At 33.5% G+C, this 23,374-nt stretch overlaps 1 long non-coding RNA gene and 1 pseudogene across 2 annotated transcripts; both read left to right on the top strand.

The window, feature by feature from the left end:
- The first annotated feature begins 2,886 nt into the window (after positions 1-2,886).
- LOC146887879 (uncharacterized) lies at positions 2,887-12,996 on the top strand. The gene is made up of 3 exons (XR_014993334.1): positions 2,887-3,263; positions 3,348-3,412; positions 12,843-12,996. It is a non-coding gene; the product is annotated as an uncharacterized LOC146887879 (long non-coding RNA).
- A 3,443-nt stretch (positions 12,997-16,439) lies between these two features.
- Positions 16,440-19,204, top strand: LOC114177286 (uncharacterized; annotated as a pseudogene). The gene is made up of 4 exons (XR_014993570.1): positions 16,440-16,769; positions 17,500-17,791; positions 18,391-18,441; positions 18,747-19,204. The product of XR_014993570.1 is annotated as an uncharacterized LOC114177286 (transcript).
- The last annotated feature ends 4,170 nt before the right edge of the window (positions 19,205-23,374 follow it).

Genomic DNA, 23,374 nt, shown 5'->3' with positions numbered 1-23,374 from the left:
TTGTTAGTATTCTATGAGTTTGAAGTCCTACGTCAAATTATCTAAACATGCTAAAATATTTATTAGAATTTATACTTGAAACCACCCCACTTAATATATTAAAATTATATTTTTTTAAACATTAAAAATGTAAATTTAAAGTGATACTTTTAATTTTTAAAAATTTTAATGTGACAAATGTAAATTTTTAAAATTACAATTCTCACTTTACATTTGCATTTTTAGTATTTTTTAAAAAATTATAAATTTAAATAGGGTTAATTTTATGTAAAAGTGTAAAAAATAATTAACTTGAATATTTAGGTAGAGTGATTTGATGCGTAAATTTTAAAAAAGTTATTTTAACCTGTTTATATAAGTTGTAATTAAGCTTAGTTACAAATTTAGTCTCAAGTCTTAAATTATTGAAGGACTAAAAAGTTGGACTAATTTGAACCAAAATTTTAAATATATGGACTAAATTGAAGTTTCATATCTTTTTAATATTTATACGTCAAACCACTCCACATAATATATTCATATTAATTTTTTTATATAAATAAATTCATAATTTAAACTTATAATGCTTTTAAAATATTAAAAAGATAAATGTAAAGTGACACATGTAATTTTTAAATTTTTAATATCAGAAATGTAAATATTTAAAAATTACAATTGTCATTTTACATTTACATTTTTAGTACTGAAAAAAATATAACTTTTAATAAAGACATGTGAATGTAAGGATATAAAAAATAAAATTATTTGAAAAATTAGGTAAAATGATTTGATGCATAAATCATAAGAAATTATTTTAACATGTACATATAAATGTACATATAAGTTGTAATTAAATTTACTTACTAATTCGGCTTCAAATTATACATGGACTAACAATTCAGACTAAATTGAATTAAAACTTAAAGTATATGGACTAAATTGAAGTCTTAAATCTTTTTAGAATTTATACATCAAATCACTCCACCTAATACATTCAAATTAATTTTTTATATAAAAAATCCTTATTTTAAACATGTAAAATTTTCAAAATTTTGAAAATCTAAATGTAAGGTGACACTTGTAATTTTTAAATTTTTAAAGTGACAAATGTAAATATTCAAAAATTATAAGTTCCATTTTACATTTACATTTTTAGTATATTTAAAAATTTTATAAATTTAAAAAGGATATTTTTATGTAAAAAATTAAAAAGTAAATTCAATTTGAATATTTAGGAGAAGTGATTTGATGTATAAATTCTAGAAAATATTTTAACAAGTATATATAAATTTATAGAAGTTCTAATTAAACTTAGTTACTAATGCAATCTTAAGTTGTATAAGGACTAAAGACGGACACTAAATTAATTCAAAAATTTAAATATATGAACTAAATTGAAGTCTCACATCGAATGAAAGTGATTAAGATATGTAGTATATAAGTAAAAGGACTCACCAAATCCATGTGAAGGAGATTATTAGTATTTAATATGAGTTTGAAGTCTCACATTGGTTTAATTATGTCTTTGGTTCGTTTGCCCTTTCCCTTAAGTCAAGGTTGACGTCGTTAGAGGAAGTGCCACGTGTCAGTTCCTCGATTTTTTGAATTTTTTATTAATTTTTTTTTGAATTTTTTTAAAAAAATCAAAAAATTGCCACATGTCAAGATGTCATCGTGCCACGTGGCAGTGACAGTGACACGTGTCAGTATTATGCCAGGTGTCATTTTCTTAGTCTCAATTTGGTCCCTTTATTTTAATTTGTCTCAATTTAGTCTCAATTTTTGTAAAAATGAGCAATTTTGTCCTTCTTCAAATTGAAACAAAATTAATTTTATATAAATGTTATACAAATATTTTTATTAAATTTGATATTTTTATTCAAATTGATATTTTTATTATATATTTTTAATATAGCTAAGTTTATTTAAAATTATGTTTCATGTTCAACTTTACTTAAAATTGTTTTCAAATTTTAAATTTATATGTGTTTTATTGTAACATGAACTAGTTAATTTATGAATTTTTTTCTATTAACATTATTTTCTATTAACAACTTTTAAACCATTTTAAATAAAGTTCAATGTAAAATATGAATTAAATGAACTTAATTTGGTTAAAAATATTTACTTGAAATATCAATTTTGATGGAAATATTTGTGTACATTTATATAGAAATTAAATTTGATTTCAATTTGGATAGGGACAAAATTGCTAATTTTTACAAAAATTGGGACTAAATTGAGACAAATTAAAATAAAGGGACCAAATTGAGACTAAGAAAATGACACGTGGCGTAATACTGAAACGTGTCACTGTCACTCATCACTCTGTCACTGCCACGTGGCACGATGACAGCTTGACACGTGGCAATTTCTTGATTTTTTTAAAAAAATTGAAAAAAAAATTCAAAATAAAAAAAAATTCAAAAAAAAAATTAATAAAAAAATTCAGAAAAACGAGGAACTGACACATGGCACTCCCTCTAATGGCGTCAACCTTGACTCAACGGAAAGGACAAACGTGAGACATTTCAACAAAAAAGGGGACCATTTTGAGACTTTTAAAAATTTGGGTACCATTTTAAGATTTTGACTCCAAAATGGGGACCAAAAGCATAATTAAACCTTATTATGTTTTATTACAACCTATCTATACATGTTAAGAAATCGTTTTTCAAAATATATAAAATTTTTTATATCTTAAAAATATAAATGTAAAGTGATATTGGTAATTTTTAAATTTTTGATGTGACAAATTTAAATTTTTAAAAATTACAATTATTATTTTACATTTATAATTTTAATATTTTTTAAAAAAAGTATAAGTTTAAATAGGGATACATTTATTTAAAAATGTAAAAAATCACTACAAAAATATATAAATTTAGTTTGGATTTATTACTTGGGTCATAATAACCTCCAATAAAAAAATATATGTACTAGAGGTTTTAAAATTCCTCTCTAAGTATCAGGGTTAACAAACCCAGCAAACTTATTCTCACCTTTTTTTTATTTTCTCTTTTTATAATTTTTAAAAATTCTCGATTTCTCATATGTTACCTCTCTCGTTAGCTAGAGAATTCATAATGACGAAGGAGAAACATGAATTTGGAGGTTTCTCGTGTGTTACCTCTCATCTCCCTCAGTTCATTATCTGAGTGTTTTAATTTCATTTTCATTTCTCTGATTTCATCTCCGTGAAGCAGTTGTGGATCGTTTATGTCCTAGGAGGAAGCTTTTGATTTCATCGTTCTTCCTAAAATCAGGGCTCGTGCCTCTCCGTGGTAAATGTGTACCTCTCATCTCCCATATTTCATCATCTCAATGATTTTCAATTTCGTTTTAGTCTCTCTTTTATCTCCCTGAAGCAATTGTGTGGTTCATGCCTTCGAAGGCTCTTTCGATTTCATCAATTGTTTCCCCCTTAAATTAGGTAATAAACATCATCTTTTAATTTCATCATCATTCTATCTGCTTTCTAATTCGATCTCTGCTTCAATTTTTCGTTCTTTCGATTTCATCTCTCTATTTATATTTATCACTCTCTTAAGTATGGAGAAACATTTATATATATATATATATATATATATATATATATATATATATATATATATAGCTTTGGAGACATTATGTTATGGTTAATTACGAATTAAAAAAAAGGGTATTTGGAGAGGATTTGCTTAAATGACTCTTAGAGCGTTCATTTGGAGGAACTTGGGTTGGGATCCATTATATTTTTTTATTTTATTGATTTGATAAACAAATGCAAAGTGTATTCAATGTGTTAGTAGTGGGAGGGTTTTTCTAACAGTAGTGTGTTCTAGAAACGATACTTGTAATACTAAATTACCGATATGATTAAGCATTACTTCTTGGGTGTTGGAGTTCTACTTAAAGTTAGTTGAGTGAGCATTTGAGTAATTGCAATCATAGAGCATCAACTAGCGATTTTAACATTTGGTAGAGAAGTTTTCTAACAACACATAAATTGGTTAACATATAAATTGTGAAGTGTTTTTTATTAATTTGAGGAATCTCAACATTGTTACCATTTGTTTTTTATTTGATGCAAAAAGATATTATTTACAGGAGGATAGAGGAAAAGAAAACTTTAAGGCGAAATACCCTTGCCTAATGGCTGAAAAAGATAATTCTGAGATTAGGTCCTACGTTTATCAAAGTTGGTCAGCACAATATGTTAACTGTAAGACCCGTGAAATTTAATTAATTAAATAAATAATTAATTAATAAATGTGGGTAATGGGAACCTTTATGACATTGAATTCTAACATGTATAACGTGAAAAAGTATTAGCTCAAGTGATTAAAAGTATTTGATTGTGTGATAGGACTTGAAAAAGTCCTATGAATGCTAGTTATGTGCTATTTAATTTATTTATATTTTTATTTTTTTAATAATGTGTTAGATCATGATGAGTGATAACATAACGATAGGATCATATGAATTATCACAAAACATGAATTGGTTGTGCATTTACTTAACATTGGCAAGGTTGTGGGTTCAAACCTTGGTAGACATGAATTAAACTTTCTTTTTGCTAAACTTAGTTTTGGCATGAATGTGAAGGGGTAGAGAAACCTTAGTAACAAGGGGCAGCCAAGGGAGGCTGGGAAAAAAAATAGCCATAACGGACTTTGAATGGCAATTACATTCATTTTAATGCCATTTTCGTTTTTGGCCATTAAACACAATTAAGACTCAAATTAAAAAGGCAAATTAAGGCAAAGACAAGAGTTTTGAGACTGGAAAAACTTGTATGAGGGCAAGGAGCACGAATTCTAAAGAAAAACAGAGGTTAGTGAGTGGAATAGAGGAGCTGAATTGAAGTGAAGTGTTAGGTGGCCTAGTGATCAAAGAGGATCTCTCAAAATCTCCATTTTAAGCTAAGGAACCCAGGTTAGGGGAGCTTTACGCATTAATTCTATGTTTAAGCATGAATTGTATGATATATATATATATATATATATATATATATATATATATATATATATATATATTTGAACCTTGCTTTCTATTAAATTTTATGTTTCTAGAAAATTTCCGAAAACCGCCTGGCGGGCTATTCATAGCCGCCAGGCGACTCATACATTTTGGTGTGTTTTATGGGTTCCTACGAGGAACCGCCTAGCGGTGAAGCCCTGTACCGCTAGGCTACACAAGCCTACACCCAGGTTTTTTTGGGATTTGTTGAATTGTCTGGCAGTGATGAACACCTGCCAAGCGACGCGAACCAATTTTGGTTTGATTTTGGTGTTTTGCGTATTTTGGGATGATTCTGATTGGAAGGAAAGTTAGTTTTAATTGTTAAGGGATGATTGGATGTCAAATTTCACCGAAATACATATCATTGATAGCCAATTTGGATGGAACAGTGTTAATAGGCTCTTAGTGTGTGGTAAGTTTGGGGTGTGATGTTGCGAGATGAATTGGTGGTAGAATTCTAATGGGAATTGGTAAGGAATGAGGGTGGTCAGTATTATAGTTCAAATGAAGGTGAATTCGCGTGAGGACTGGATGAACTGGGCAGGGAGAAGACAAGCTAGGGAGACTTGGAAGATCTCGCAGAGTGGAGAAATTCTAGAATGCCCATAATTCATAGGTCGCCTGGCGGCACGGGGCTTGCCGCTAGGCGCCATCGTAGAGGCAGCCATCAGTGCATGGCTACGGGAATTTTGGGTGGTTCTATGATTCTGGAAAGTTAAGTGCTTGCTAAATGCAGGGTTAGAGACAATATTTAGATATAGGCCTTGGTGATGACTTGTACAAATGAGAAGGGGGAATTAGTCCATTATTTTGTGAAATGAGGGATTTTTATAATGTAGTAGGTGTAGGGGAATATGGGGTGATATTCAGTGAAGTGTAAATTGTGATTATGAGTGACTAGTTAGATAATACAAGGAATTCATTGTAATGTGCTAGTGATATGAGAAGTAAAAGCTCATATAAATATATATATATATATATATATATATATATATATATATATATATATATATATATATATTCATATATATATATATATATATATATATAATAGATTGGATGGATCCACTTAAACTTGTTAAGCCTAGAAAGAGGCTAATATCTTGAGATAAAGCTGACCCATAATGATCGAGACAATATCAATAATGTTCCAATTTATTGGCGAGTTGTATTTATATCAGTTTTAGAAGGCATAGAATGAAGATGAGATTAAGTGATACTAAGGATGACCAATTCATATGGTTATTATGATGGTGGTAGAGTATTGTAGGCACTCTTATTGTGCAAACATATGACAATCGAACTGGTTGAGTGAAAATGTGCGTGAGGGTGTGAGAAAGGGAGCCAGAACATGAACCAGAATTTGTAATGTACAGTTACTGATATGGTGCCTGGCAGTAATATGTGAACCGCCAAGCGATAATGGTGATTCAGAGGGCAACCTGCACGCGTGGCGCCTGGCGATAGAGAGGGTCCCGCAAGGCGATAGATGTTAGTGAAAAACCAACACAGCAAGTGCACCAGTCGCACATAGTAAGTAATAAGTATTTTATCGTTCTCTCCCAAGGGACGTGTGCAACGCATGACAACTCTCGCAATTCACGACTCAATTAGACACAAAGTTCACACAAACGCAATGGAAACTCTTTGTATTTTATGAAACAGTTGTGGTGCAACAAGAAATTAACATAGTGTATTTACAATTTGTCAAGATTAGACTTCAACAATTTCATTCTCATGCATTATAAATTATCCCAATTCCATATTCATGTTAAAATCAATTCACAAGAATACTCAAATCCTATTTCTAAAGCCTTTGAGCCTATGATCACTCATTAAGTTTCAATTCCTTGAATCCTCAACAAGTGAAATCATGCATTAGTTTCAAGAATCTAAGATTACTAATGAACCAAGTTTTATTCCTAGATACAAGCATCCATTAGGTATTTAATTTCAAATCTAGATTCTAAAGATGTTTCCCAACACCTCAAGAATCATAAATCAAGCATGGGAACAATCCACATCAAGCATTAAGCATGGAAATCAAATACTAACATGAATTGGAAAAGCATATAAATTAACAACACAATTTTACACAAGAAGTCAATGTTTTACATCTAATCTCAACAAATAGAAATTGCTCTCCATGGTGGAGAACCAAGGGTTTTACAAAATTGAAGAATAGGGAAGAAATTGGAACCATAAAGTAGAAACAATCCTTCTCCCAAGGTTCTTGAATATTGCTCCATGGTTCAATTGCGCCTCCCATTCGCATCTATGCCTTCAATTTCGTAGCCCATCATCCTCTCCAACCCAAAAGGGGTAAAACCTCCATGGATGAAGAAGGAGAACCAAGAAGGAGAAGGGAGAGTTTCCCAACACCCCTAATAGCCTCCAAGAGCCTCTCCCAAGCACCCAAGGTGTTTCTCTTCGTGCAAAATGAGGAATCTCCTAATACTCTCGTAGAAACATGATTAAATAACCATATTCACGTATTGGGGTCGATATTCTCGCCCAACGGCTTCATTCTCGCCCAGCGAGGCCTATAATTGACGTTCCCAGACATGTAACTCGCTGGACGAGCCATATTTTTGCCCAACGACTCAGATACTATAGTTCTGGTCAGTCATTTTCGCCCAGCGAGACACCAGCTCGCCCAGCGAGTGACCCCGACGCCCAATGGTCGTTTTTTGGCCTTCCAAGGGTTGTCCAAGGTAGTATATACATATAGGCGAGTCCTTTCTCCATGTTTGCAGTTCTGGACTTGATCTCGGTGCCCCTCGACATGATTATTTGTGTAAAAGTCAATCTTTCATATCCAATCATGCTTCCTTGAGCTTTAACTTGTTTTGTTCCACCAGAAAATCTTCTATTGTTTTATTTCACACACTCACAATAGAGATTAGAAGTAAAAAAAAAAGTACCAAACAACTAAAATACGAAACATTGAAAAAATAACATAAACCAGAGGATTAAACAAGATAAAAGTTATGTAGGAGTTGATTTTATTCACGAAACTTAACATCAATAAAAGGTAGAAAACAACGTTATCAAACTCCTCCACACTTAAAACCTTGCTTGTCCTTAAGCAAGAGATAACTTGGCCTAGAAAGACATCTACTTGACAAAGGTCGAACAACTAGGAAGCAAGTTCACACAATCAATTCCGATAACATTCATGGATGCTCTTCTTACAAAACCAATACAAAGAGAATATGTGTAATCTTGCAAATCCTTAGCTATGTTACCCACAATGTAAACATCACAAGAATGAATATACATGCTTTAAGAGAGATTAACAACTATGGCAAAAATGTTTCGTTGATCAACCAAAGAAATCAATTCTCACTAGAAAAAGTTTTTCACTCAAGCACACTAGTGTATAAAGGTGTGTCATTCTCTCATCTACCACTTATTGCACACAATTTGACTTTGCTTTTCATTTCAAGAGCCAAGAGTTTTCAAAACATGCAAACACTAACAAGGACTTTATTTGATTAATTGTGACTAAGCTATGAAGGAAATTGGTTTTTCTAGGTGGCATGAATGAACAAGGAGAGCAATAAAATCATTTTGGAAATCTTTACATTCTACTCTCTAATACTTGACAAATAGAATACAACCAACACCATCTTGCAATCACATTATTCATCATTTTCTTTTTCTCTTTTTCATTTTTTTTTCTTTTTCTTCTTTTTAATTTTCTTTTGTATGGGACATATTTACAAGATGGTACCACATCAACCACAACCAATTCTATTTTGATCTTCATGCTTCCCCCATTCGGTAACTTCCCTCACACTTGAATCACACTAATGACCATGACATGTTTTTTATCTCCACTTAAGGTGAGGTGGTCAATCATTTTCAATAAGGCTTCAGGGTTCAAAGATGAAGGAAATTTGCTTTTAATGCTCAAACAACTTACACAAAGGTTCTAATCTTTGAAAACATAGTTGGCTTTTTGGGTTTAACTATGATGCTAAGAAAGAAAGAAAGTGCCTTGTGTATATGTAAACAAGCCAATGAAGAACAACTAGCAATGAAAATCAAACAAAGATAATTATATGTCAATAGTGGTAACACTCAATAGATATAAACTCTAAGACACAAAATCTCACCCGGTTTAGTTCTTTGGTTTCTTAAGGTTGTCATACACCATGCCATAGTCATTAATCGCAGTAAAAACAATAACAACGTTCTTAGCATACAAACATGAGTACAACCACAAGCACAAGTTTTCACAAGACCCTATCATACTCTCAATGTAACCCAAAATCAACTTATGAGCAAACATAAATGGTTCTCATCAAAGTCATGCAAACTCACTCAAAGTCATAAAACCAAGTGCATCATATTTGTCAGACTAGCCAGGTAACACTTTTTGATTATTTAAAGTAAGAAATGAAAATAGAAAAGGAAAGAAAGCAAACTCTTTTTTGGGTGGGTACGCCTGCTGCTCAAATCTCTTTGCTCCTTGTGTCTTCTTTCTCATCATTATCAATACCTAGCACTCACAAGAACATAAAACATACTCGAACAAACTGGTTAACCCATATTTTTATAGAAGTCAAGATTTGAGAATTGCAAATTGAAAAACATAAAGACAAGGAAGATAATTGAAAGGAAAAAAAACATAAAAATCACAAGAAGAAAAGAAAAACGCAGAACATAAACACAAGCACACCAACTAAACAACAATTCTAATATGCAGAATGATTAAAATAGATTCCCAAGTAACCTCACTCAGATCCCTCTTGTTGTAAGATCACTCAGTACTCTCAAAAGGTGATGAATACTAATTTCCCCGTTCTTTAAGGTAAAAACACTCAGATTCCTCTTTTTGTGCCTATCTAAGCCCGACACACCTCAACCAATCCCTTGGCCTAAGCATGCATCAAGACTTGCATTAAGAACCAGAACAGTGGGGGACAAACACATAATCCCATCCCTGGTGATTTGTGCTATCTGGTTTAATTTGGTTAGGTAGGTTGCCGAAATCCCATTCCTAAGACCTTCCATCAACTACATCATGCTGTAAGGCGTACCCCAAGACAAGTATTAAGCACAAAACAAATCAACGGAAAGCATAAACATCAACAAACAAACTACATAAAAGAAAGTACAAGAAAAAGAAATAAAGAACAATTTCTAAAAGAGTCACAAATGGTCAAATCGCCTTGTGTTGTAACATAAGTCCCTGGCAACAGCGCCAAAAACTTGTTAGTGAAAAACCAACATGGCAAGTGCACCAGTTGCACATAGCAAGTAATAAGTATTTTATCGTTCTCTCCCAAGGGACTTGTGCAAAGCATGACAACTCTCGCAATTCACGACTCAATTAGACACAAAGTTCACACAAACACAATGGAAACTCTTTGTATTTTATGAAACAGTTGTGGTGCAACAAGAAATTAACATAGTGTATTTACAATTTGTCAAGATTAGACTTCAACCATTTCATTCTCATGCATTCTAAATTATCCCAATTCCATATTCATGTTAAAATCAATTCACAAGAATATTCAAATCCTATTTCTAGAGCCTTTGAGCCTATGATCACTCATTAAGTTTCAATTCCTTGAATCCTCAACAAGTGAAATCATGCATTAGTTTCAAGAATCTAAGATTACTAATGAACCAAGTTTTATTCCTAGATACAAGCATCCATTAGGTATTTAATTTCAAATCTAGATTCTAAAGATGTTTCCCAACACCTCAAGAATAACAAATCAAGCATAGGAACAATCCACATCAAGCATTAAGCATGGAAATCAAATACTAACATGAATTGGAAAAGCATATAAATTAACAACACAATTTTACATAAGAATTCAATGTTTTACATCTAATCTCAACAAATAGAAATTGCTCTCCATGGTGGAGAACCAAGGGTTTTACAAAATTGAAGAATAGGGAAGAAATTAGAACCATAAAGTAGAAACAATCCCTCTCCCAAGGTTCTTGAATATTGCTCCATGGTTCAATTGCGCCTCCCATTCGCATCTATGCCTTCAATTTCGTAGCCCATCATCCTCTCCAACCCAAAAGGGGTAAAACCTCCATGGATGAAGAAGGAGAACCAAGAAGGAGAAGGGAGAGTTTCCCAACACCCCTAATAGCCTCCAAGAGCCTCTCCCAAGCACCCAAGGTGTTTCTCTTCGTGCAAAATGAGGAATCCCCTAATACTCTCGTAGAAACATGATTAAATAACCATATTCGCGTATTGGGGTCGATATTCTCACCCAACGGCTTCATTCTCGCCCAGCGAGGCCTATAATCGACATTCCCAGACATGTAACTCGCTGGGCGAGCCATATTTTTGCCCAACGACTCGAATACTGTAGTTCTGGTCGATCATTTCGCCCAGCGAGCCACCAGCTCGCCCAGCGAGTGACCCCGACGCCCAATGGTCGTTTTGTGGCCTTCCAAGGGTGGTTCAAGGCAGTATATACATATAGGTGAGCCCTTTCTCCATATTTGTAGTGTTGGACTTGATTTCGGTGCCCCTCGATATGATTATTTGTGTAAAAGTCAATCTTTCATATCCAATCATGCTTCCTTGAGCTTTAACTTGTTTTCTTCCACCAGAATTGCTTCTATTATTTTATTTCACACACTCATAATAGAGATTAGAAGTAAAAAATAGTACAAAACAACTAAAATACGAAACAATGCAAAAACAACATAAGCTAGAGGATTAAATAAGATAAAAGTTATGTATGAGTTGATTTTATTCACGAAACTTAACATCAATAAAAGGTAGAAAACAACGTTATGAATAGATGCAAGGCAGTGAGGGATGAGGCGCTTGGCGCTTGGCGATACGTGTCCCCCGCCACGCGATCTGGAAGCGAGTAGCGCCTGGCGCCTCGTGAGCAGCGCCAGGAGATATTGCTGCAGCAGAATTGGGTTTTTGCTTGCTTGATGTGTGTGGTCTACAAGGTTTCTATGATGTCTCGAAGGTCAGCTTGGTAGTGTTCCTTTAGTTGTGGCTCGGAACGTATCCTTTGAGTTGTGACTTAAGATAGGGGTTAAGCACGTAGCATTCCTTGAGTTGTGGCTCGGAATGGCATCTCTTGAGTAGTGGCTCGGGATGGTAGATGAACACGAGGAACTCTTGAGTTGTGGCTTAGGTTGACGAGTGTTACCGGTATGAGTGTGCACGTTGTGGCGTGTACGAATGGGTCTAGTTAGATTGCCCTCCTCAGTATTAAGTTGATGAGTTTGGTAGTCTTAGGACATTACGAATGTTATTCGTATTGGGGGGGCGTTATGGTGTGTTATCCGTAGCAAGGTTTCCCACACGTGCTCTACTAGTTGTGGCTGATAGGTGTGGCAGCAAGACATCTTGAAATACTCATCTGAAGACTTTGAACACGGTTAACATAATGGTGACCATGTGTGATTAAGAATTTCCTTTAGTGTGTTTGTGATATATATATATATATATATATATATATATATATATATATATATATATATATATATATATATGTATATATATATATATATATATATATATATATATGTATATATGTATATATATATATATATATACATATATACATATATATATATATATACATATATATATATATATATATATATATGTATATATGTATATATATATATATATATACATATATACATATATATATATATATATATATATATATATATATATGTATATATGTATATATATATATATATATATATATATATATATATATATATATATATATATATATATATATATATATACATGTATATATGATTGCATATATGCTTATTTTATTATTAGTTTATCCTATCTACTTGTGTTTGGTGATGATCGTGTATGCGGTACACGTGAGCAGATGATGTTGCAGGTGGATTTGGTAGAGTCGGAGCGGGGCTAGACTAAGATAAAGAATTTTATCAGATCTTTTATATTTTATGATTTTAAATAATTTGTAATCGTTATGTTACTCGACTTTTGATAATTATAATAGTGTTTATAATTATGGATTTTGGATTGGGCTAGACTAAGATAAAGAATTTTATCAGATCTTTTATATTTTATGATTTTAAATAATTTGTAATCGTTATGTTACTCGACTTTTGATAATTATAATAGTGTTTATAATTATGGATTTTGGATTATTGGTGATGTAATAAAAATTTTAAATTTTCCCGCGTTTTCTTGGGAAATGAGCTTTCATTAATTGACTCGTAATTATTATTTTTCTTTATTTTATTATTTAAATCAGTAATATTCAGTCAGGATGTTATATTGACCAATTGTCTAAACTTCAAGTGGAATTGGAGTTTTGGTTTGAACTTATGTTATAAGATTATTTCCTTGCATTGTGTTTATGTTGTATTTTTTTTATCCAGTTTATTTATGGTAGTTTAAGAAGAACATGAAAATTTCCCTAGCTTCTAGATTTGTTCTTCAATTAGATCTTTATTTGTTGTTTGGCTTTCTATTTGTTGTTGTTTTGTGATGCACTCCTTTTGTTTATGGTTGAGTAAATAATTATTAATAAAATCATTTTTACTCTTTTAATCTCTTTATAATTTTATAAATTCAGATAATTTAATTGTTGAAAAAAACATACTTGTGAAATAGGTTAAGGGCAAATATCTTAGTCTATGTGCATTTTATTGCTAAAAAAGTTCTCTAAAAATTTGTTCATTACGCATTGTCATTAGGAAACCTTACGAGGATGTTTCTTCTTGAAGGTTCTGAGATTTATTTATTTTTTATATTTGTTAGCCTATATTTTCTAAGCAATCATCTGTTGTTATCCTTGTATTCTTTAGATGTAGGTGTAAATCTTATTTATTTATTTTGACAACAAGTGATATTGTTTGATGTTAAATTGAGAAGTATGAAACATAATAAGTTTGGATTTACTAAAAGCATAAGTTACCTTATTTTTTGGGTTCAGGAGGTTGTTGTTAAAGTGCAAATGCCTGGTCTCAAAGATCTTTTTGATATTGATCTTAAAGATCTGAGGGCCAGTGTCATATAATGCTTGCATTTTTAGTGTTATGTTAAAATGTTATATTTCTCTGATAATTTAATTATCTTCTCTTTAACTTAATTTCCTAAATTTAATAACCTTCCAAGATTGACAAATCTTTTTAAAAACTTGAACTTGGTTTTAATTTTTTTCTTACATGAAGCATTTTTAGTAATAGAACTTGCTTTCTTTGAAGACTTGCAGAACTAGGTAAACCACTGATACTTGGGCCTTTTTTTACCCCCTCCGATCATTGCTGAATATCTTCAAAAATTGATCCTAAATCCTTGTTAATGTAACACGAGTTAAATATTTTTGGATGCCAAATCTTTTTGGATCAATATGTTTGTTTCAGACCAAAAAAAAGCCCAAAAGTTTGATTGGCTCACACTCAACAAGCCAAGTCTATTTTTCTTGTATTTTCTTAAAGTCATAGCATATGAAACATAAAAGAAGGAATGAAGTCATAGTTTTATTTCTTTTCATAGCAAACAAAACATAGAAATAAAAATTTGATTACCATTCCCATGTCATCATTCCATCAAATTAAGCGTGATTTTGTTTAGTAACATTTTTCAATCTCTTTTTCACTTGTAGTTCTTATACTTTAAACATGTGAGGACTTATTAGCCATTACAACAGATCAGCCCTTTCGATTTCCTGCTACATTCACATTTGTTGTTGGAGGTTCTTTGATCCTTAGTGATTGTTGCACTCATCAAGATCTTACCGGCTTCTATGGTATTTCCAACTAGTTGTCGTTCTTGTTGCATAAGAAGAGAGAAAACACAATTTATACTTGTCAATGGTTCCATCAACAAAATTTGGGTCTTCATAGTACCATAAACATCATTGAGACCTTTCAGGAAACACATGATGTACTGAGATTCTTTGTGCTTGATAACCGTCTTAATGAAATCACATTCACACTTAACCTTATAAGTGCAGTCCGACATTGGTATGAGAGATTCAAGTTCCTCCCACAACGCTTTAGATCTGTGAAGAACTTTGTGACAGATCTTTCTCCTTGTTTGGTTGAGTGTAGTTCTTGAAAAAGATCAGAAATGGTCCCCCTTTGAAAAAGGTTCATGAAGATCGTCCCATAGATCCTTCACATTTTCAATGTACACGACGCTTTGAGCGATTTGGGTATTCATGGCACGCGTCAGCCATGATATCACCATCATGTTGCATCTTTCCCAAGCGTCATGGAGGGCGGTTCCTTGTTGGAGTTTTTACACTACCATCGAGAAACTTGTGTTTGTTCTTGGAGATCAGGGCACGTTCATGGCAGGACTCCAAGCATAGTAATTGGCCCCATCAAGCTGAATGTTGATCAACGTTGTTCCTAGATTTTCACCCGGATGCAAGTAGAAAGAACTTGAAGGATTCTAAGATTCATTCGTCGTAACGGTGGCTCCTGATGCCATCAAGAAAGCAAGAAAAGAACAAAAAGATTTTGAAAGAAGAAAAAAGGGGAACAAAGAAGGAGACCTGGCTTAACGGAAGCAAACACTCCTAATACGATATTGAGTTTTCATGACTGCTATCACTTTGATAGCCAAAGAGACAAAGAGAAAGTAAAAGAGGGATTCTGATGTATTCTATAGGTTAAAGTGTCAGGTATACATGACTTGTATATGAAATTTTGAAACAGAAAAACAAAAACTAACTATATTGATAAACCGGTAAAACCCAACAATACCAGTCTTGTATAATAAAAATGATAATCAAGAATGCCCTATTTCATAAAGACTAGAAAATTTTACTGAAATTTCATTGTATTTTTCAGAATTTCTGTACAGATTATATATAGTTTTACAATAAGTTTTATGATTTAGCAATGTTTATATTTAAGTAAAAAGAAGCATACATAAACGAAGGAATATGTTAACAACAATAATTATTGTGATTTGATTTCACTTGTTAACAGTTCTGCGACCTTTAAATGCATATATAATCTCAATCTTGTAATTTTTAAATTCTATATTTCATTCCAAGATAATCTCTTTTGGTCTTGATAATATAAGAATATTAATAAGTGATCAATTATTTGACAACCAAATTAAAATCTATGCATTGAAACTTAGAACTTTCATATTCAATAGTTTAGAGTTTGTATCCAGAATTTTGCATCCTTGAGTAATTTGATTTAGAGCATAGGCCAGAAAGCATTTTTCAATGACAATCCAATTTCAAGTTCATGGTATAAGAATTTCACTTATGCTAAGTGTTGGGAATAGTCCAAGTGTGAGTCAAAGTCCCACATTGGATAGAAAAGACAAAGTTAAACACTATATAAGAATAAAGTCCCATAACAACATTGCCTTAAGATTTTTGTGTAAAAGTGGTGTCTAGGGTCTTATATGTGTAAGACTAATGTTGGGAATAGTCCAAGTGTGAGTCAAAGTCAATAGCATTTGGCCAATAAAATCGTTTTACTTTCTCTCCAAAATTTTGGAAGCTTTAGCCAGGAGCATAACACCACAAGCATAGCCATCTGCAGCAGTGGAAAAAGGCACAACCAGAAATGCAATGTGCTTCCATTTTATATCCTCACACCCATAAAATATGGTGTTTTAAGCCAAGTCTTTCGGTTACCCCACCGCCCCAACAGCAACAGCAACGAGAAGAAGGAACCTCTCACGACGACAAAGCCAAGCTCATAACCAGTGCTTCTAACCCATTTGTGAAACACTGCCTCAAGCTTCGTAACTCCTCTTCCTATCGCCGCGCTCACGCTTCTGCTCTCGTTGTCGGTGCTACCCCTATCAGGTCTCATGTTTTTCCTCTGCTTTTCTTTGAATTTATTTTTCTGACTTTCCTTTTGGTGGGTTGAGGTACTTTGGCAGTGACCCTTTTGTAATTTTAAGCTACATGGCCTTCCAAATTCCAATCTTTCAAAAAATTAAATTAGTGAGTTTTGGTTGAGATATTGTGCAACTTGCGGAACATGCTATCTCAGATAGTGTTAACTTGATAATTAATAAACACAAGCTACAGAGAGTATGCTGTGAAAAGCTTTACATAGAAACTTGTGGAAATAAGGTAAAAAAACTTATAGAAGTCATAAGCTATTTTCATTAGCCAGGACAAGTTCCTGTTATGCATGTGCTTTCACTAATTATTCAGCTGATAACAGGTACTAAACTTACATTGTCCTAACTAAGCTTAAACAGTTGTAAACTATATGAAGAGTGGAAACCTATGCGGTTGAGCTACAATCTTCATAGTATTATTGATTAAATAATGTACTGAAATAAATTTTTACCTGAACCTGTTTGTTTGTTTTCTTGTCTACATTTTAGGATATCACATCAATATGTACAAAACTACAATTTCAGGCAGAATATGGCTTGATTCATCCCTTTTAGTTTTTATAGCTGGTTAGCATGGACTTATTTTATATGGATTTTTTCTCTATAATTAAAGTATGGATGATATTCATGACTAAAATTATGGAATAAAACTGCATGGGTGAGTGATATATAATTGTTGTTTGCAGAGAAATCCGCAGGTTTCAAGAGTTATTACAAGATGAAAGTGTTTCAATGGATTGTTTAATTCTTCCTGACAAAGCTGAGATACCTGACGGGTTGGATAAATCCACTGCTTCTATTGTGCGTGTGAGCTCCACAGTGATGAGAAAGCTTTCAGGGCTGCAAACTACTGACTCTCTAGATGCAATTGCGCTTATGAAAATTCCTGCCAGTTTTTTCAATGTTGATGATGATCAAAAGAACTATCAGAAAGTGTTTTCATCTGTTCATCGGATACTAGTCCTTGATGGGATTCAGGTGATACATAATGTCACTTCTTGACTTTACCATTTTGGGTCTTTGAATGTTTGCCTGATCATCTTTCTTGTTTGTGGATGGTGGTACCACTGTCCTGGTTCTACCTATTTTTGTCAATATTGCCACTGATTCTATGTAGTCATTTTTTGCACTTCTGATTAATGTAGGGACCGTATATACTTCTTATTGGAAACCCCGCAAACTTAAATTGAATTACCAATTATCCATAAAAAATTCACTTGCTGAGGTTGTACAATCTTTATCAATGATCATTTTCTGGCTAGAATATGAAACATAGGTCTATAGTCTACATTCTAAATTTTTAGAGAGAAAAATAATAAAATTAATATTTCAAGTTCATGTTCCTCAAAAGAAGCTCATAATCATCTCCAGTTCTCCATAATCATTGCTCCCCTCATCCTGCATATAGGATATAGGAAAGTAGAATATTCATGGACTTCAATTACGATAAAGAATTGAATAATCTATTTGTCATGTGTTATTTTATGTGAATGTTTCGAAGTGTAAACATTGAGAGAATCTTGTTGGTTTCAAAAACTTCATGTGCATAAGTGATATTTGAGAATTGTTTTCTGCAGGATCCTGGCAACCTTGGTACATTGCTCAGATCAGCTGTGGCCTTCAGATGGGTAAGGAATTATCTTCCTACCCTGGGCATAGGGTCATGGAGCATTGTTTTCATATCATTCTACTGATCCTCTGCGTGATTTTCTAACCCTGTTTTATTGACATGGTACATGATTGCTACGTTAAACTTTAACTAGTTTCAGGGAATGGGAACACACCTAACCCTGTTTACTAGGATAAAAATTTTTTAGGATATCCATATTATAATCTTCCTACTTATTTCAGTATAGTTGTTTCATCTTTGAATATTAAAACTGAAATTCCTTTCTTAATTTTAATTCAAACTTGACATGTTTGCATGTGACAGGATGGAGTTTTCCTTCTTCCCGGCTGCTGTGATCCATTCAATGAGAAAGCTCTTCGGGCTAGCCGAGGTGCTTCCTTTCAGATCCCTGTTGTTTCTGGCTGCTGGAATCACCTGGAGTCTCTTAAAGAAGAATTTCAAATGAAGTTGATGGCTGGGCATCCAGAGCTTGAAGAGTTGGTCAAGCCAGTGTGCTCTCTCTCTCCAACCTTGTGTGATTCCTTATCAGATACAGCATTGTGTTTGGTTTTAGGAAGTGAAGGAAATGGTCTTTCAGAAAATCCCTGCAGGCTTGTGAACTTGTGAGCATTGCTATGGCCGGAGACTACGAGTCGCTCAATGTTTCGGTTGCCGGTGGAATTTTCTTGTACATGCTACAACCACAGAATCAATGAATCTGTATTTGTATGGTATGTTTTAAGTTCATCATAAGTTTCATCCTCTTTTAGGGGGCTCCCAAATGAGAGGGCCATAAAAAAGCCCACCCACGAATCCCCCTCTCATGTGGATTAGGGTCAAGACTAAGGTGGGTTTGGCACCCCTAAAAGCAATACTTTAAGTCAGAATCCAAGATCACGCTGAGCCATGTCGGGTAGGTCTAGACCGAAGATCAAGACTAAGTGGCTGGCTCGGGTCGAAGGCGAAGACTAGCCAACCGGGGCTTACAGTCGAGACGAGTTGTCGAGACTGACGACTAAGACAGGTTGACCCGTCTCAGTTTAGGCCGATCTGGTCAACAACCCAAGATGAGCCAACAACTCAGAGGGGCAAAACTGCGCCCACAACCGAGATGGGCCATGTTAGTCAGAAGATTATAATATGGGGCAACCGTCCGAGATGGGCCAGGCCGAGTCAGCCTAGCCGATGCTAGAGACGAGTTGGCTTGAGTCAATTGCCAAGTTAGGTCAGGTCGGGTCAATGATCGAGACGGGCCGAGTCGGCCTAGGTCGACGACAGACATAGGCCTGCCCGGGCAGACAGTCGAGACGAGTCGGCCAGAGCAGACAATCGAGACAAATCGAGCCAATCCGATGACCAATACAAGTCAGGCATGGTCAACGGTCAAGACAGGCTAGGCCAGGCTAACGGTCTACATAAGTCGGGTCAAGCTGATGGCCGAGACGGGCTGGGCATGGCCAACAACCAAAATGGGTTAGGTCGACGGTCGACACAACTGTATTGGGCAGACAACCCAATTGTGCCAGCTCAGCCACACGACCTAGATGGGCATGTTGTTGGTGACTGAGGCGGGTCAAAATTCGAGACATGTCGAGACGAGTCGATGGCTGATACGAGCCGAGCTAGTCTAACACCGAAGAGAAGCCTGGTCGGGTCAACAGTCGAGAGATAGGTCAATATGGCTGATAGTCGAGACGGGACGACCATGGTCGACAACCAAGACAGGTTGGGTCTTCGGGAAAGACAGGCTGAGCTGGGTCGGGTTTGGTCGATATTCGAGATTGGCTGGTCCAGGTTGACGGGCGAGACAGGTAGACGACTGATCTAGGTTGATGGGCTGGGTCAACAACTGAAATAGGTTGTGTTGACGGCTGAGACAAGTCAGACCAGTCTTATGACCAAGAATGGCCAGACCAGGAGAATGGCCGAGACGAGTCTAGGTTCAGCCAGGGCTTATTGTTGAGACAGGTTAGGCCAGGGTGACGACCAAGATGGGCGGTCCCGAGTCGGCCTTGGCTAACATCCGAAACGGGCCAAAAATACGGCCGAGACGAGCCCACAGTCAAGATAGGTTGGGCCAACGATTGAGGCGGGCAGGCATTGTCCCACGATCGAGAGAGGTCGAGCCGAGCACACGACGAGACGAGCCCGGCATGGCCAATGACCACGACAGGTCGTGTCGAGCCCACTATTGAGACATGCTAGTCCAAGCTGACTACTCAGGTCGGCTTGTGCCCATGACCCAATCATGCGTAACTAGGACGAGTCGTGGGTCGACCTGGACAAATGACCCCGACGATTGAAATAGGTGGACTTTTGATATTGGCCTGTCTAGGCCATCTATCATTTAACTAGGGCCAAATCATGTGGGTTTGACTAAATTGATTACTCTAGAAGTTACATATCATTTAAATTATTTAAATTCTTAAGAAGTGAGCTAATATTAAATTTGATCTTTTTAAATTTTAAATTTTTTATTCTTAGTATTTGAAATAATTGTTTATATTCTGTTAGAAATCTATAGAAGATTAAAAATATCACTGTTAAAATAATATTACTATACTCATGAATATTATCTAAATTCGTCCTTAAGGATTTCACATAATATTCAAATTGATCTAGGCAATATCTAAGTTTTAAATCATGGACACTGACTAGGGTTTGAATACTTGTTTTTTTATTAAAATAATTTTAATTGAGTTTAGACGCTATTTTAAAATTTATAAGATTATAATTTTTTTAAAATATTTAGTATTAAAGTGAGAAAAGTGTTAATTTTTTAATTAAATTTGTCTAATATTAATTTTTTTGTTTTTATGTTTTAAGAAAAATATTTTATAAATATTTGAAAAAAATAAGATATATATTTTATCTTTTAAAATAAAATATTTTCCTTTTTTAGTATTTGAAGTATATGCATGTCTTCTAAAAGGTGAATTTTTATGTTGGTCTCGCTTAATTTCACTTATTTCACTTTTTGGTTTTGTTTCATTTTGAATTTTTGTTTAGTGTTGAATAATATGTATTTTAAAATTTGTTACATTTGACCTAGTATTGCAATTCTAGTGAGTGATATGTAATATGGGCTTCATTGCTGTGTATATTAAACATATTATAGGCTTTTACTTCCTGCACTTCCAGAATTTCCTTGCACACAACCAAATTTTCAAAGTGAAATTTTATCTTCTGGAACAAGCTTTCCAAAATTTTTAGAATAAGATTTGTAGATCGAGAGTTTTTAAACAAAATTTTTGAAACTATATTTTCGAAACAGAATTTTGTAAATAAAATTTTCGGAAAATATAAAATGTATTTTGGAACAGGTTTTCCAGATTAGGATTACTAGAACATGAAATGTGTTTTGATTTTTTTTAAAATATATGAAATATGTTTTGGAAAGGGTTTTCCGGAACGAGTTTTTTCCGTATTTTCTCTTTTTATTTTTAGCATTCTTTCTCTTCTTTCGTAAAAACAGTGACGGTGGAAGCGGCAAAGATAATGATGGTATGATGCAGTAATGGGAAATAAAAAAAAACAAAATTAAATATGATTTTCGTTTTTAAAGTAAATTAAATTATAAAGTATTTATTTTATGAAAGTTAATATAAAACATCATTTTCATCATGTAAATTATTTTTCATGTGACAAATAAGATTGCACATTGAACTGAAATATAATTTCCATATGTTGATTGATAAGAAAAATGTTTTATATGAGTATCGTAAAGTGCAGGGCAAAATATGTTATAATTTAGTTTAAAGTCTAAACACAATTTCTCATAATAATTTAGAAATAAAAAATATATTAAAATATTCGTTCTATCTCCACCTAAACAATATCTGTACTTTCATAAAATTCATTTTTTTTTTATCTTTCAACATTTGATGATGTAACGAGGAATAATGTGTCTATTGGCCCAGCACAAATGCTTCAGAAATTTCCTGAACGATAAAAGTCTTTTCTTTCTTTTTTTTTTTCTTTTTTTTCTGAAATTCCTTCTGAATCAATCTTTTTTACGATGTTGAGGATTGGGCAAGAATAAAATCTTGAAATATCTGTATGTACCTTAAGCTTCTTTTTATGGCCCCCAAAAACACAAGAATGTTGTATAAACCAAAAATATCATTTTGGCATCTTGGGCCTCAATACTTAATCCCTTATTGTTTGATAGGTTGAAAGAATTGCCTTAGCATATTTGTAATAGTGAAATATTAGATTTGGTGGTCCTCACAACAAGAAACAATGATCTTGTTAAAGATGCTTTCCATGTGGTTTATTTCATCACTTTTCCTTTCTCTTTGCTATGTGATTATACATATCCATTATGAACATCTCACCCTACTCCACAGTTTTTATGGCACTCTAAGTCATCCATGACTTTGATTTTTTACCTTTTTAATGTGCAATTATAAACTAATTATGAGCCATTGGATTTTGAAAAGTTGAAAAGCACCATCTGCAGTTTAGGTTAAACAGCACTTCTATCCATCATATTCTGATATTGCCCCTTCAGTTGAAAGTTGTATAAAATTTAATTTGATTCCTATACCGAGCAAAAATACTTATAATAATTTGAGGATGTGACAAAAATATTCATATTAACTATTTGGGCAGTTTTCCTTGCTCATGAGTTACTTTTTGGGCTGAGTTATATTCATATAAGGTCAGTTCTGAATGTTAATAACAGAATGGTTTAACAACAGCGTTTACAAGTTTTTTATCCGGAACAGCATTGCAATTCATCCTGATATTGGCCCTTAACTTGAAAGAAGTTCTACAAAATTTAAATTTAAATAATCTCAATATAGTATGAGAACACTTCTCATAATAATTTGAAAAGTGACAAATATTTATATGTGACTTTTCTTTCAGTCAATTTATTTGACTTTTTTTTATGGTTAATTAAGAATATGATGTGATTAATTAGATTATAGACGATATTAGTATGTTTT

This window comes from Vigna unguiculata, chromosome 3, assembly GCF_037176805.1.
Source record: "Vigna unguiculata cultivar grain cowpea cultivar isolate G323 ecotype 2 chromosome 3, ASM3717680v1, whole genome shotgun sequence".
Lineage (NCBI taxonomy): Eukaryota > Viridiplantae > Streptophyta > Magnoliopsida > Fabales > Fabaceae > Vigna > Vigna unguiculata.
The sequence above is the reverse complement of the archived record's forward strand: the minus strand, read 5'-3'. Positions and strand labels throughout refer to the sequence as shown.